The 13,285-nt window shown below is 42.9% G+C and overlaps 3 non-coding genes across 3 annotated transcripts; all 3 read left to right on the forward strand.

Moving 5' to 3' along the window:
• Positions 1–248: 248 nt before the first annotated feature.
• On the forward strand, positions 249–405 carry LOC123140204 (U1 spliceosomal RNA). Its single transcript, XR_006469856.1, has one exon. It is a non-coding gene; the product is annotated as a U1 spliceosomal RNA (small nuclear RNA).
• A 7,477-nt stretch (positions 406–7,882) lies between these two features.
• LOC123140182 (U1 spliceosomal RNA) lies at positions 7,883–8,043 on the forward strand. Its single transcript, XR_006469836.1, has one exon. It is a non-coding gene; the product is annotated as a U1 spliceosomal RNA (small nuclear RNA).
• A 2,202-nt stretch (positions 8,044–10,245) lies between these two features.
• Positions 10,246–10,406, forward strand: LOC123140196 (U1 spliceosomal RNA). Its single transcript, XR_006469849.1, has one exon. It is a non-coding gene; the product is annotated as a U1 spliceosomal RNA (small nuclear RNA).
• Positions 10,407–13,285: the final 2,879 nt, after the last annotated feature.

The following is a 13,285-nucleotide window of genomic DNA, read 5'->3' on the forward strand; positions in this document are numbered from 1 at the left end:
TGAGAAACACGAAGATGATTTATGTGGGCTTGGATGTGAGAGATCGTTTTTCTAGTGCCAGAGAGATCGGTTTTGTAGTGAACTGGGCCTGAGCACCAAAAGTCCCATCAGAATCAGGTCCACGACCTTGCACCAGCCGCACCACGGTGCTGCGCTCTTAGCCAGTTTGTTTAGTACCACCTCGCCAGCAAGAGGAGGCAGGAGAGGGAGAGACTGCTACATAATGATCCCTGGGTGCACCCTTCAACATACTTACCTGGACGGGGTGACTGATCAAGAAGAGTCGTGGCCTAGGCTAGTGGTTCACATTGCACTTGGTGGATGTGCTGGCTTACCATCTCCCCAAGTGAGAGAGTGGACGTCATAATTTGTGATAGAGGGGGTACGCGTCCGCGCGGCCCCTGCCAATTTTTAAATAAGATTTGGCTTTTATAATTGTGAGGATTTATGTGTTTGTTTGGCCCCTGCCAATTCTCTAAATTAAACATTGGGCCTTTATTATTGAAATAGTACTAGCATTGCAGCTGCTGAAGACATAAGTTGTACTAGCAGATGTCTTATTTGGCGTAATATCACAGTCGAGGTACCTAATATTACACCCAGTTTCATTCTTGCAACTCATTTTCCAGCAGGCTGTTTGGTCATCAACAGATACTCCTAGCAAGCACCATACTGCACCTAGTACCTGAATGAAGAGGAGCAGGGGATCCTAAGAAAATTGCAATACATATCAAACCATGAAAGGTTGCCTATAAAAGCATATATATACCGTACATGACTAGCTAACAAGTAAAGTAGCAGGTTGTATTGTATACAGGCCCTCCACAGGCAGCCTTTGCAACAACTCCAGTAGCTTTGACAAATTCATAAGTTAGAGGGAATATGAGATATAGTCTTGGAAGATGCTGAGCAAGAACTATAACCACTAGAATGTTACTGTTATGCCCAGCAGTAGAGTACTTGATGCCTTGATAGCTGGTATCACATCTGCACATCTGCACATTAAGTAAAGATACATAAGCAGAATAAATACATGAGAAATTGAGATGAAATGCTTCTAGGCCGCACGGAACAATACATATGCACTAGATATATAGCTATGTGTGCATGGAGAGGCCAGAGTGGCAGATCAAAACCTATGGATTATAATTAATTACTGCCGGTCTAGTACGGCAGGAAATTGTGGTAATTTATATTGTGCCCGCACGTGCCCACATATGTTTTATGCGGGACAAGTGGGTCTAGCGTGATGTCCACATATTTTGGTTATATTTGGTCCTGTAAGATTTAAACACTTAGCGTCACAGAGCGATGAACGTAGTGTTAGATCCGTCGGAATCGGTTAGGCTAGATATTCCGGTAGTTCTTACCTTCTGCTTGTGGCTCAAGGAGGTCCCGGTTCCGGCCATGGTGGAGTGGCCGGTGATGGCAGAGAGTGGTGGCGTTGGTGGGCTTCCCATCGCTTCAGCGCCTCCCTTTGGATCAGATAGGGTTAGGAGTGGGGAACAGTGGCGGTGACGAACCTCGTACCCTATGCCCCTGGTCCCCACCTCCTCTTTATAGCACTGCGCGACAGGGGCCCACCAGCCTTGCTTGGGCTGGACGCCCCCGATCAGGGCGTGGGTCAAGGGCCCAATGAGCCGTTGGGCCCATTGGTGGAGAGATCAATCTAACATTCTCCCCCTTGATCTCATCATATACTTTTAACTTTATACTTTGAAATAACTCTTTTCAAAGTACTCGTTCCATCACAGATTTGCATGTAGAGCATGTCTCATCATCACGGTCTATCCCGATAGAATCAACACCTACAACACACACCTCTGTTTTGAAATAGTTTCTTTAACCTTGGGCCCTTTTATTGTCCGGAAGTGTTAGACTATACCATAAAACCCATGTAGACTGCGTGTTCTCCGAACACACTGGGCGGTAAGCCTTTAATAAGCAGATCTGCAAAACACTTGTCTGTTGCTTATGCTTCAAGCATTTCTACATAATTCCGGACTTTCTCCTTTACAACGCATAACTCTGTGTTAGTGTGTTTGGCATCAACACTTGACTCGTTGTCATAGGAGCACAAACTTTAAAATGGTTATCGTTGTTGCAACCATTATCAACTCCGGGTACAGGTCTCCTTAACCATTTTGCCTGTCCCTCAGCCTCATATCAAGCTATAAAGTATCTTTGCATCACATTTATGATAATTGTTTCATTCTTTGGAGCTTTTCCACACAAAAATCTCCAAGTATGAAAGTTAGCGACAATTGTGGATTTCGCTATACATTTCACAAGTCCTGTCTTTGTACTCACAATCTTTTGAGATGACTTATTTCTTTCAGCATGAGGCCAATATCCTTGACTCCATTCCAGTGATCTATATCTGGACTGGACATTACCAAAACAACCCGGTTACGTGAACTGTGTCACGGTAATGTTATACTTTTGCATTCATTAAGCTTCCAACAGCTGAAGCATATGGTACCATATTCATTTGGTCTATTTCGTATTGACTTTTGGAACACTAAAGTTCCCAAAATCATTACCCTTTACTATAAGAACAGGTGTAGGTTTTCTCGCATGCATACTTTAGAAACTTTCCTTAGCATGCCCATGCGACACTCCTAATACCCCTTTTATTCTTTTCTCGGTGAATCTCGATCCTTATAACGAGAGACATTCTTTTGAACTTTGAGGACAAAAACTTCTTTTCCTCCTGCAGTCGAATTAACATCACTACTAACAAGCAGAATGTTATCCGCATGTACAAGATATAGGAAATGAAATTCCCATTCTATAACTTTATACAAACACAATTGTCCTCTCATTTTCTTTAACCCAAAACAACATTTGATTACTTTAGTCCATAAAGACTTCTTCAGGCAGTATCCCCTATGTTCTTTACTTTCATCTGAAGTAACTCAGATCATAATATCTTTCATCTGATGTAACTCAGATCATAATGTGCTACCAACACTCATTGTAATCTATTAGTGTAAAATGCGCAAAAACCTTTCGATCTTAGTCGTGTTTTACACCTTTACATATTTCCTTTGGAGTCACATTGACCTTGTAGACTCTTTACAGCCTACTGTTTTGGCTCCATTGGAAATTACTCATGAGTCCCGAACATCGTCAGAATTCATCAATTTCATTTCATCTCATAGTCTCTTATCATTTAGATAAGCAGACACTTCTCAAAAACTCGATTGAGCGCTCTAGATGAGGTGGGATCAACCTCCATTTGAATTTCACTAACATAGACTTTATAGTAATCAGAAGTATCTGATTTTCTCATTCCTTGAGACCATCTGTGTCTCAGGTACTAGCACTTCTTTCATATGGGTCTGTTGTTGCTCTGTCATTGCCAAAAGGCAAATTATTGTATAGTCTTTCATTTCCAAGAGGCAATAGGTTTTACAGGAACCTTTATCATAAGATCCATGTTAAATCATTCCTCCTTTATAGAGCTAACAATGGGTGTTGTATAGGTCATACAACGTGCTCCCCCAGATACAATCTATTTGAGTCTTAGGTATCTTCATACCATGCTCCCTCAGATTACTCCATCTTCACTAAGAATGGTGTATCTTTAAACTTTATTATTTGGGTTTATTCTGTTAAAACTTTTTTCTTTATGGCACTTTAAGCACCGTCTTAGTATTCCTTAGTCTTCTTTTCTTTAGGGGTATTATTATAATCATCGTACTCCCCCGGACGATCACATTCTTCATTAATGGGTATCTCATATTTCTTTCTCTCCCTCGAAATGTGGCAAGAACTTTTCTGCCACAATTTCGAAAAACCATTCACAACTCTTGTGAATTGAGGAAACTTTGAGTATCTACTTCATTTATCTGATTACTTCATATGTAATGAAGTTATCAGTTAACTGGTATGGGAGTACTTTTTCCTTATTCCATTTCAGAAACTCAATAGAATTCTTTATCATTAGTACTTTTGCAAGTCACACTTGCATATCATTCTTATCTTTAGGTTCGTTTGTAACTTTTATTCTCTTCGGATTTATTGAGTGCTTAATGACCGTTACACATAAGATGTACGGTCGATACGAGGAAGGCATAATAGCTACTCCATACTTTTCTCCCAGAGTGGGACACATTAAAAGCACATGAGTCATCATGTTTTTCTCCTGTCATACATGATAAGTCTGAGAAAATTTCTGCCGCCATACGGGTTACGCAAGGATTTTCCCAGACTTTTCCTGCCATGCTGGTTTTATCATAATCATCTTTCCCCGCCATGCGGGTAATTCCCTGTAAGGGACATAAAGGCCAGAATTGGCTCTTTTTCTGCATATTCAATCATCAAATTTAGGAATAAATCCGAATATTCTTTAATACACATGCTTAATCCGACGTTGGTCAAATTAATCACGCATATCACTTATTGCATCTCATAGAAGATGAGAATTCTTTTCCATGGAGAGTACATGAAGACATTCGTCGAGCAAGACTCTCAATTATATATCTCTTTTCTTTTGAAGTCATTCTTTAGAGAGAACATACTCCCTTACGTTGACCTTTCTTTGTCATCTCTCGGGTCACAAGTACCCAGCCGTTTGCTTTCACGAATGAAGGCATGGAAAACTTTTAGTGTGAGAAAACTTAACCAATAATCAACAATAATGAGCATAAAAATAACCCCATGTTTATCTAGTTAAAAAAATATGCACATTAAACTTTTATAACTTTATTTTATATTCTAAATCACCGTTGGGCAGAATTAGAACAAAACATCATTCTTCTACATTAATTCCATATCACCGTTGGGCGGAAATGAAAATAATGCATATAACTCATAAACAATGTGATGATAGTATAAACTTTTTTTTCATAGTATGTCTATTAAACAACTTTGTTAAGAAATAACCATCATCACCAACTTTATTACAGCGGAAACAAGAAATATACATTTCTCTTGTTCAAGAGCATTTCTTGATCTTTTATCGGTTCTCTGAAAATTTTGATACAACTTTTATCAGAGATTTAAGCTTTGAACATAAGACTCATAGAATTATAATATCGTCATCATCAACATTGGTCAGAAAATAACAATACCATAATTAAACTTTAATCAAATGTCTTTCTACTGTTATAGCAGAAGCTATCTGCATCTTATTTCACCCACAGGGGAAAAACATTGCTAAGAACAGTTCTTCCAATTAATTTTTTCCGTTGGTTCCAATTTAATTGGAGGATACAACTTTTATTTTGCAGCGGAAAACTTTACAATATTCTATTCAGAAACAATTCTATACTCTTTTACTCTCTAAGCAATTTTAACCGGTTGGTTCAAAAATGCATTAGAATATAATCTTTTTCTTTAGTTCTATTCACTTTTTCAAAAAAAACAAACTTTTATTTTTATTTGCAGCAGATAAACATGAATAGAAAAATCATGGACTTTTTTATTCTTTACAAAAACTTTTCTTTGACCAAATAAAAATTCATGAACTTTATTATTTTCTTTGTAAAATTCATGAACATTTCCTTTTCTGAAAATTTTCTATTTTAATTTTCAGAAACTTTTTCTGTTTACTTTTTTTTTCTAAAACAAAATTTTCGTTGGAAAATATTTGCATAGAAAAACTATTTAAAATATGCCCAAAATCTGGAGAAATAACAACAACAAAAAATGCAGCTGGCCCCGCGCGCTGCCACGGCTTCGGCCCAGCGCCCCGCGCGTGCGCCCGCGGCGGCTGGCCTGGTCCGACTCAACTTTTGGCCCAAAAAGCCCGGGGCGAGGCTAGGGTTTCGATCTCAGCCGTTCGATTGCATCTAACGATCCAGCGAACTTTTCTCTCGAACAAAACCGAGGAGAGCCCCCGATCCGAAAACCTAGCCCCCATTCTCTCGATGCTTCTTTCCCTCTTCGTCTCTGTAGTCGCCCGCGACATCGATGGCCCAGCCGCCGGCGACGGCGCCGAGGGCCACCGCGCCGCGCCCGGCCGCCGGCGACGGCCACCCTGCCGCGCCTCTTTTTCCCTTCCTTTCCTCCCTCCATATCTCTAGTGACAGAGAAAGAGAGCAGCGGGGTCGAGCCCTCTCTGATCCCCATCGCCGCGGACCTCTCTAGCTGCCGGCGGCTGGCCGGTGGCTAGCGAGGCTCCCCGGCGCGGTGAGGCTCCACCTTTTCCCTTTCCCCTTCTGTTTTCTTCTTTTCTTTTATCCTTAACACACCGTGGCAGAGAGAGAGAGAGAGAGCGAGAACCTGCTGCCTCCTTTGCTCCCATTCGAGTTCAACGATGGCAGAGCGAACGACAGCGGCGCCGTGGCCTTCCCCCTCGCTGGTTGCGCGTCCACCTTGCGGTGAGCGCGCCGCCGTCGAGCGGATTGGTCGCAGTGCCCTTTGCCCCTTGCGGGGTTGTTCTTCGACCGGACGGCTCGGCTTGCCGATGCCCGTTCGGATCGAGAGGGGCTGGCGCGGCCGGAGTGGCGGCGCACTTTGCCGGCGGGGGCCGAGGCCCTCTGCCGGTAAACTTTCTGCTTTTTTGTTGTTGTTTGTCTCTGCCCTGCTAGGGTTCTTTGGGAAGGGGTGGGGAGGGAGGGATTTTTTTTTTCTGTGTATGCACTTTGTACCGAAATTCTTAGCCTAGATGGCCTGATACCATTGTTAGATCCGTCGGGATCGGTTAGGCTAGATATTCCGGTAGTTCTTACCTTCTGCTTGTGGCTCAAGGAGGTCCCGGTTCCGGCCATGGTGGGGTGGCCGGTGATGGCAGAGAGTGGTGGCGTCGATGGGCTTCCCATCGCTTCAGCGCCTCCCTTTGGATCGGATAGAGTTAGGAGTGGGGAACAGTGGCGGTGACGAACCTCGTACCCTGTGCCCCTGGTCCCCACCTCCTCTTTATAGCACTGCGCAACAGGGGCCCACCAGCCTTGCTTGGGCTGGACGCCCCCGATCAGGGCGTGGGTCAAGGGCCCAATGAGCCGTTGGGCCCATTGGTGGAGAGATATCCGTTTCTGTCTTCAGAGTTCACGTGGATATCCTTTCTGCCTTCAGAGCAAACGAAATTTTAGAACACCAACTGTATACGTGCATGACTCTGTCAATTGCTAACATCCATGCTCCAAGAGTGCACGAACTAATTAAAAGCATCAGATGCTAGTTTATTCAATGTGTGGTCACCTCATTACAATCTCTAGGACAGTAGATAACCTGAAAAATTCAGAATAAGGAAAATTGGTGCTTCTCAGAATAAAAACTCCTCCCAGCGTGAGGTTCTACTTGTAACTGAAGCTTCAGGTAAGACTAAATATATCTTCTAAGACTGTGCACATCTCCCTCTGTCAGTTTGGATCATAATCAGTCCATGGCTTCAGATAACTCATGTCGGCAATCATGTAAAAAAAAAAAACTCTCGCAGACCTCGTCGATATCTCCAACCCCTGGGTGCAATTGCTCCTTGTGCCACACCCGGTGCTTGCCGTCGATGAGCATCAGAAGCACCTGGCCTTCCGGCCCCAACACCCTGGTCTTACGTCTACCATCCTTGATTTCAGCTAGCTATTTTCAGTGACATGCTTACTCCTCTTGGATTTTATTCCATGATAAGTTTTTTTTTGAGTAACATTCCATGATAAGTATGTATTGGAAGTTGAAATGCCAGCTTTCGTGGAGACAGCCCATTTGATTTTATTTTTTGAGGGGTGGAGACAGCCCATTTGATGAAATAGACATTCTGTGCCAGAGAGATCATTTTTCTAATGAAGTGGGCCTGAGCACCGGAATCAAGCCCACGACCTTGCACCAGCTGCACCAGGGCGCTCTTGGTTAGTTTGTTTAGTACCACCTCGCCAGCGAGAGGAGGCAGGGGAGGGGGAGCCTGCTATATAATGACCCCTCGGTGCAACCTTGCAACATACTTACCTGGACGGGGTCGACGGCTGATCAAGAAGAGTCGTGGCCTAGGCTAGTGGTCCATATTGCACCTGGTGGATGCGTTGGCCTACCATCTCCCCAAGTGGGAGAGTGGACGTCGTAATTTGTGGTAGAGGGGGTACGCGTTCGCGCGGCCCCTGCCAATTCTCTGAATTAAATTTTGTCCTTCCTACTTTAGTGATTCTTTGTGCTGAATTCACGTTCAGTTTCAGTTACTTTATCCTGGCCTTGCAGAGTCAGCTTATATGGTTTCAAATTGCTGACAGGTCACTCAATCCAGTGTGGCATTTTAGAAATAGACAGTGTGATGAGACGCATATGCAGCATTACCTGAAGTTGATGTTCAAGTGGCCTTTACAGTCTATACTTTCAACAAAATAGCGAACCTTGTACGGACAGACAGTTTATAGGCTCCAAAATGATACAGACTATGGCATCAATGTCAGGATTTCTTTGAAACTCAGACAGCCAGTGTAGCGGCACCCTGTGCTGAGGCACCAAGAATTTTACAAATGTACAACGTACCGATGACTATTATATATGTGTACTTTAAATTGTTATAAACATCTCTTGGTAAGGTATCCCACCATGCATTTGGGATTCAGTGTTAATTAGCATTCTCGCATCAACGACCAGTTCTGCGAATCCGAATTCCAACCGGGTTACAGTCTCCTCAATGCACCGTCAAAAAAACAGTCTCCTGAATGCAGCAAAGAAGACTAAAGTTCTGCTTGGAATCGGTGTATTTTTATTGTTTTACAAGTGTATCTTACCGTCCGTGTGCAAATTCCACCTGAGAATCAAAACGACGGATTGTGCTCTGTATATTTTACAGGGGTAAAAGCGCTGTATATTTTACAGGGGTAAAAGCGCTGGAAACGACAATCCAATCAAGGCCTAACTTGGTAGCAGAGCTAGAGAATCAGTGGCCGTTCTGGATAGACCATTATACCTTACTCGTAGGGTTCGACCAAGAAATCTGGCTCGTCCGGCTTCTTTAGCGTCGGCAACTCTTTTATGGCCTGAAGCCCTTTCCTGTTCCTAGCCATGACTTTACCGGCCACCATTCTTATTTCTTAGAAAGATATTCCTCATGGGTGGAGGAACATCTTCACCATCCGAGTCTTCTGATCTCATGGACGGGCTGCAGGGTTCAGGGTATCATATCATCAATTAGACTAGCATAGCAAAATTAACAGAGAACCCCAACGTATATACTCAAAGGAACTCTTATCTTGTCAGTCCAACAGCTGAGTAGTGTAACCTTCCTTCCAGCTGACCAAGCTTTCATTTCCAAAGTGAGCTATACTAGCTTAGGCACACACACATATACGCTACCTGTTATGCAAGTCTGCTTTGAAAAGCACATTGGCACAACTCATCTTGCAGCAGTGTTCCTACAAGTTAGTACAAACATTTGACCATGGATGAACTTCATATGAAAAACGCACTAGTTTGTGCACAGCAAGATTGCATTCTCTCGTACATAACTACTACTACTACACAATCTGAAAAACATCAAAATTAACCAGAGAGGAGAGAACTGAATATATCTTCTAAGACCGCGCACATCTCCCTCTGTCAGTTTGGATCATTATCAGCACATACCCTTACCTTGTTCTTCCCTTCTTGGGTCGTCGGGGCTCTTGCAGACCTCGCCGATATCGTCAATCCCTGTGCCACACCAGGTGCTTGCCCGTCGATGGGCATCACAAGCACCTGGTCTTGTCATCCGGCCCCAACACCCTCCGGTGGTGCTCCCCGTGCGGCCATGCCGGCCTTTCACTCCCTTTGTTTCCACCACTGTTTTTTTTAGAAGAATTTCCACCGCTGCTTTTTTTAGATGAATTTCCACCGCTGCTATGATGGCAGAAGTTGCAGCCTGATCCATCTAAGCCGCAGTGGATGATGGCAGAAGCTGCTATGATGGCAGAAGCTGCTATGATCTTACCAATTTTTGATGAAATAGACAAACACTATGCCAGAGCGCTTTTCTAATGAACTGGGCCTGAGCACGAGAGCCCCATCAGAATCAGGCCCACGACCTTGCACATGCATAATTGGTTTGCTACCAACATTTGGTATTGCCAATATTTGTCAAGCCAACATTTGGTAAAATCAAAAATTGCCAATATTTGGCAACTTCTTATAAGATTGGCAATGAAAATTGGCAAGCAATCAATCTCTAACCAAAATTTGGCAGTTAACAAAATTTGGCATGCTAACTTTTAGCATCAAACCAATTATGCTCTAAGTTAGTTTGTTTAGTACCACCTCGCCTACGGGAGGAGGCTGGGGAGGAAGAATCAGCTATATAATGAGCCCTCGGTGCACCCTTGCAACATACTTACCTGGACGGGGTCGACGGCTGATCAAGAAAAGTCATGGCCTAGGCTAGTGGTCCACATTGCACTTGATGGATGCGCTGGCCTACCATCTCCCTAAGTGGGAGAGTGGACGTCGTAATTTATGGTAGAGGGGGTACGCGTTCGCGCGGCCCCTGCCAATTCTCTAAATCAACTTTTGGTCCTTCAGTGATCAATATTCAGTAGCTTTCTGCTAAATTCATGTAAAGTTTCAGCTACATCAACCTGGCCTTGCAGAATCAGCATGTTCCAAATTGCTAGCCGCCAAAAAATAATATGATGGCAGGTCACTCCTTCAAATTGCTAGCCGCCAAAAAATAATTTGATAGCAGGTCACTCCATCTAGTGTGTGACAGTTTACTCCAGCCCAAACAAATGGAAATAGACAGTGTGAAGGGGGATATGCAACAATTACATGATACTAGTAGGCGGAGGCGTGGCGCCATGCCGCGCCTGTGTTTAAGTCCGTTGTCGATTATTTTGTGCCTTAGTCCACTGTTACTCGATATTGAGATGATAGGGTAGATAAATATTGCAACAAAATATTTGGTAAGTTTCATTGAGTAGATCAATGGATATGGTGGCATACATGGTCGATGGGCATCTTTTATCCGTATTATTCTTTTGGGTACTGATCCTTAAATATTTTCTACTTATGACAATAACCTTTTTTGTGTCTAGCTTGAACACATTCTTCGTTACAAAGGAAGCAAAACGACATACCTACATACCAAGTCCATGGCATAGAAATTCGGTTAAACTGAGCATCAAAATATTCTTCTCCATATACCAAAGAGGACCCCCGCAAAAAAAAATACCAAAGAGGAGTAAGTGGTCATACATAATTGCCTTATCTGCTTCATTCAAACAGGATTATTTACATGATAGCAATATGTGTCATGAAGAACAGCTATACATAAACTCATTGAAGCTGGGCCAACTAAAAGAAGCCAAAAAGGAAACGACCATGGCGAGACCACTGGATGCTCTTCTCTGACCATTTCATCAGCACATCTAATAGTTTTCCCCTAGCATCAAGAAACATGAATAGCGTCAATGATTCAGACATTATTCATGAAGATATTTTTTTTCGAAAAGGGGGGGCTCCCCGGCCTCTGTATCAGAACGATGCATACGGCCACATTTATAAATAAAATAGGTTCAACAAGGTCTTAAAGTCTGGAAATAAAAAGAAAAGCTAGCTCACAGAGAGCCTCAACGCCAAAGACAAAAAGGCCATAGAGCCACAACCGGCTGGCAAAACAAAGATAGGAAAACTAATCGCCTATCCTATTACATGACTGCCATCCAAACCGGTTGAAGATATCCCGTGCTACCATCTCCCACCGGACAGATTCAGTAACCAAACGCTCCCTGGCCTCCGTCGGAGTGAGTAAGGACCACATACGGATCACCGCCGTAGCTCAGAATAAAACCTGCAAAAAATGAATAGTTGTTGTTCTGTTAAAAGCCAAATCATTTCTGCAGTTCCAAATTGCCCATAATAACGCACATACTCCTACACGAATGTGTCTAGTTGTATCGGACTCTATCTCAACAAGCCACGTTCCAAATAACGTACCGACCGAATTCGGAGGAGTAATGTTAAAGGCAATTTGCACGGTGCGCCACAAAACTCTCGCCAACAGGCACTCAAAGAAGAGGTGCTTAATGGTCTCATCCCAATCACAGAAACTGCACCTAGTAGATCATGTCCAATTGCGCTTAACCAAGTTGTCATTTGTTAAAATGACTTGTTTATGTACAAACCACATAAACACTTTAATCTTCAAAGGAACTTTTACTTTCCAAACATGTTTGGAACTAGGAATGACACTATAGTTAATGACATCGATATACATCGACTTAACCAAAAATTCTCCAGACCTAGTAAGTTTCCAACACAACTGATCGGGCTGATGAGCTAACTGAACCTCCATCAGTCTACGCACCAAATGCCCACCTATCACCAACAAGCACCCTCCGAAACTGGATATTAAGGGGAATGGACTGCATAATCGTTGAAACTAGCGCATCACGTCGTTGAACAATACGATACAGGGACGGGTACTGGAGCGCCAATGGCGTATCACCAAGCCAAGTATCCTCCCAGAAACGGGTATTGTTGCCATTACCGACTATAAACTTTGTTCTATTAAAGAAGGTTGTCTTAACTCTCATAAGCCCCTTCCAAAACAGCGAATCAGTTGGTCTCACTGTCACCTGTGACAAAGTCTTGGACTGCAGATACTTGTTACGAAGAATCGGCGCCCACGTTGCGTCAGTCTCAACTGATAACTTAGACAACCACTTACTGAGAAGGCATCTGTTCTTGACCTCAAGATTCTCAATACCCAGACCCCCTTGGTCCTTTGGTCTACAGATGATATCCCATTTGGCGAGTCAGTACTTTCTCTTTAGTTCATCATTCTGCCAAAAAAATCTTGATTGGTAGAAGTCCAGCCTTTTCCTAACCCCAAATGGAACTTCGAAGAAAGATAGTAGGAACATCGGCATACTCGTGAGCACCGAATTGATAAGAATCAACCGGCCTCCATAAGACATGAGCTTGCCCTTCCAGCAACTAAGTTTCTTCTCAAACCGATCTTCGATGCATTTCCACTCTCTGTTTGTTAGCTTACGATGGTGAATGGGTATACCTAGGTAAGTAAAAGGTAAAGCCCCTAATTCACTGAAGGAAATATGCCCTAGAGGCAATAATAAAGTTATTATTTATTTCCTCATATCATGATAAATGTTTATTATTCATGCTAGAATTGTATTAACTGGAAACATGATACATGTGGGAATACATAGACAAACTTAATGTCACTAGTATGCCTCTACTTGACTAGCTCATTAATCAAAGATGGTTATGTTTCCTAACCATAGACATGTGTTGTCATTTGATTAAAGAGATCACATCATTAGGAGAATGATGTGATTGACTTGACCCATTCCGTTAGCCTAGCACTTGATCGTTTAGTATGTTGCTATTGCTTTCTTCATGACTTATA

The sequence above is a fragment of the Triticum aestivum genome, chromosome 6B, assembly GCF_018294505.1.
Source record: "Triticum aestivum cultivar Chinese Spring chromosome 6B, IWGSC CS RefSeq v2.1, whole genome shotgun sequence".
Taxonomy (NCBI): Eukaryota; Viridiplantae; Streptophyta; class Magnoliopsida; order Poales; family Poaceae; genus Triticum; species Triticum aestivum.